At 44.0% G+C, this 3753-nt stretch overlaps 1 long non-coding RNA gene across 1 annotated transcript; it reads left to right on the top strand.

Moving 5' to 3' along the window:
- Nucleotides 1-444: 444 nt before the first annotated feature.
- Nucleotides 445-2107, top strand: LOC130531529 (uncharacterized). The gene is made up of 2 exons (XR_008952130.1): nucleotides 445-1139; nucleotides 1872-2107. It is a non-coding gene; the product is annotated as an uncharacterized LOC130531529 (long non-coding RNA).
- Nucleotides 2108-3753: the final 1646 nt, after the last annotated feature.

Consider the following 3753-nt stretch of genomic DNA (forward strand, 5'->3'; position numbering starts at 1 on the left):
ATCATTTCCCAGTACTGGTAACATAAACCAGGTAATGGACGTCTTCAGTGACCAGAGCTTGATTACAGAGCTGCTTTCAAAATAAACTTTTCTGCTACATTAATATAAATGAGTGTGAGATACACTCTCAGAAACTACCCCAGCCTTTGAATCAGCTGAGCTGTGTACTAACACCTGCAGCGTCTGTCAGCCTGTCCCCCGCCCCCCAATTCCCCCAGGAACTACCCCCAGTTGCCCTGCTGGTGATCAAAGTTGAGAAAGAGACTTTTAAAAAGGGGAGCCGCTGCAGAACTTACAGAGCAGATCTTTTAATATAAACATCTTCCCATAAAAGAGAAATTGGTCCTAAATGTTGAAGCAATTTGCTTCTTTTGGTTTGTCTTCAGCCTCCCCGCTGCCCGTCATTATGTTTCACAAATAGCGGCATGTTCAAACATTGGTCTCGCTTCCCTAAAAGGAGAAGGTTGAGTCTATGTTTACAAGGTTTTGTGATGAGGTTGTTTATTTTAGCTTCACTCGGGGTTTAATTTGAAATTCTTGTCCAGGCTGTTAACAGAGGGGTGGGGAACACGGCCAGGTTGACTTGTTCAAAATCTTTTTTTTTTGTTGGTATTTCAAGGCTGCCTTCAGATAAAGCCCCCCGTGCAGCGCCAGCAAAGACAAGCATTTGCTTCAAATTAGTGCTGCGCTCAAGCTAGAGGCAGTGAATGCACCGACTGGAAACTTGCATGAGTCTGAGTGATGCTGTGTTGAGATTTTCCACAAGTGACTGGAAAGTCTGCGGGAAAGAGGACGCCGCATGTCATCAAGCCCGGCCGGTTTCCTAAATTTGTACACCTTCACTGCTCGAACGTAAAACGACCTCGTCCGTTGTGTTTTTTTTACGCAGCAACCACATCAGTGGAGCGGATTTTTAAGGACTGGTTCAGCAGTTCCTCGGCATGAATGGGACATTTAGAGGGCTCCTGACTGGGACCTGTGTTTCGCCTCACATGCGGTCTGTGACCCTGTTTTCAAAGAGGGGCTTTAAATGAAAACAGGACGCACAAACCGCTCGATTCGTCCCATTTCTGTTGGTGAGCTGAAGTGAGGCAATGGGGCAAGTCCAGACTGGTCGAAGAGAAAGTGCTTAAGTGAAGGTGAGCATTGCATGTGTGTTTGAAACACATAGGGAGCGTTACATAAGGAAAAATGAATGTGTATTTACATAAAAAGCATCCAATTGTTAATGGGTGCAGTTCAGCCAGAAGGGAAAATTGATAGATTTACTCCTCAGACCCATCAGTACAACTTGAAACATGTTTGAAGCTCCCCGCCACCCATAAGGGAAATGGAGCAGGACTAAATGACTGTGTTCATGGATTCATCATGGATCATTGTTCTTTTACCCCCATCCGCTCCTTCGAAGGGCTCAGCGAAACCCGACCACAATGTTTCTGTTCTGCTGTATTGTGCAAGAAGAGTAAACACTTTTGCCAGGATCCCATCTAGTGGGGATGGTTGATTGAAAGGGAGGCTTAGTGCGAGCCCAGCAACATTTAAAAAGCTATCTGGATCTTCCACACTTGGCTGTGACATAATATGATGATCGGGGTGAAGGAATATAGAATAGCTCCAAACTTCTCTTCCAAATATCAATCAGAATCAGAAAAATTGGCACTAATTGCAGGCCTACATGCAGAAATGTGTACTGGCCTAAGCTGGATTCATCTTCTTCTGTTGCCTCTTTCAGATCAGGGCTGAAATCAACACAGAATATTATATATAATGTTCCCACAGGCTTATGAAGAACCATTGATCTTAAACTTTGATGACAAAGGAACCACTGACCTTTGACCTTGCTCTGTATTTACAATAAATTTTTCTTTCAGGCAGCAGGAGTGAAAATGTTCTGGGAAACCTGTCAAAGCCCATCAGGCCCACATCCTTGGCGCTATAACGCTACAACGCTACAACGGTGACATATTTTCGACCACTGTGTTTACATACAGACCTCTTAGCCACCATAGAATATACAGCAGACTGAAATATTTTATTTAGACTGGGATGTATAATGTCTACCATATTACTGAGCAAATGTTAAAGAAATAAAAAGCCTTTTCCATCTTGTTGTGGTAAAGTGAAGTGGTTAAACCATATATGTAATGAGGGGATGAGGGCTGAACTGAGACTCAAAATGACTCAATCTATACTATATATATAAATATACCATGGCTCTTTACTGTTAGCTGCAAGTGATTTCCTGGGGCATGATTAATGCCACACTAAAGTAGTGAACCAGACATTCCCAGGAGCAGCCAGTTCTCCCCAAACCACCACCGGTGCCTTATAATTATCGAAACATAACATCAATTTGGTCTTTCCATCCACAATCAGCGAAGGTTGATATGTCATCTGGAGCGGAAAAGGAATCTTTTCCCCACGAGTTTGTCCCCAAAGACTAACAACAATCTGCAAATTCTTAGAGTTGTGATCAATTTAAAGGCTGTAAATTGATATCGATAGTCATTTGTAGGAGATCAGCGCTCGTAAATGTGTTGTGAAGAAACTAGCATGCGTATTTTCTTTTACAGAATAAACGTGGTTAAATAGAAGCCTTTTTAGCACTTGTTTTAAGCTGTAACCAGCGCAACAGGCAGCCAAGTCAAAACTTCAGCTATAGTGGTTGAGATTTGGGAGCAGTGAGATAATTTTCGGAGGACGGACTGTGTTGTCTCAGAATATATAAATCACCAAAGAAATAAAACACACAGAACTTCATAAAAGCTTTAATCCAATGATGGAGACGTGTGTTTGCCAGCTTGCTATCATAAATCAGCTCATGCTTTTATGATTCAGTGCAATTACACTGATGATGATTTATTATTCTCTCAATCTTAACCAGCCAGTGAGCCGAGCTTGGGAGCGGGAAGCACCGATTCAAAGCTAAAGCCGCGAGGAGCCTTTAATCCCTTAAACATGTATTAATCTGCAAACTCCTCCGCTGTCAAAACCTGACAAAATGGTGGAGATTTTAGTGCAGTGCTGTCGCTGTCCCAGAGAGGATTACAGGGGAGGCTAAAGGGGACGTGAGATTGACCCCAGTTCTTTCGGAATCAAACCCTAAAAGACGGTTTAATATCTTAGCTGATCACACTTGTGGTGTTCGGGGTCTTCAAAAGAGCGTTTACCTCAGCCAAATGACTGACCCAGAGGAAGAAAAGACATGAAACCTGGACGGTGCTGCCGTGGTCCGGCCACACTGAGGCTCCTCTGGCTTCATGGTTCTGGAGGAGGGTGGACGCGTCCACATACCGAGGGCACATGCTTATACAAACACAGCGGACCAACTGGTGTCACATCTCGTGCCAGTAAAGTAAGTTTTTTCTTTCCTCCACACCCACTAAAGGAAGCAGTCTGTTTAATATTATGAAACCACAGCGGGAGGCAGCAGGTTTATGCAGGAGCATCTGGCGTCGCCACCGATGGCTGCCAGGGCGCACTTTAGATCCGAATAATTGGCAGTGACGGCAGCGTGAGATGGACAAATGAGAAGCTCCTCCTGAGTGACCTGATGACTGAGGGAGGAATGAAGAAGCCTGCTCGGCGTCTCATGGGAATCCTGTGGAAAGTCAAGGTTTAGTGTTTGGTTACTCCAACTTTAGGCTCAAGCGTGTCAATGCTTACTAATATGACTCTAATTTGATTTTAGAATTTTTTCCTAATCGCGTCATGCTGCCGTTCAGTTCGTCACTCAAGAACAATGGCTCCAAG

This window comes from Takifugu flavidus, chromosome 9 (genome assembly GCF_003711565.1).
Source record: "Takifugu flavidus isolate HTHZ2018 chromosome 9, ASM371156v2, whole genome shotgun sequence".
Lineage (NCBI taxonomy): Eukaryota > Metazoa > Chordata > Actinopteri > Tetraodontiformes > Tetraodontidae > Takifugu > Takifugu flavidus.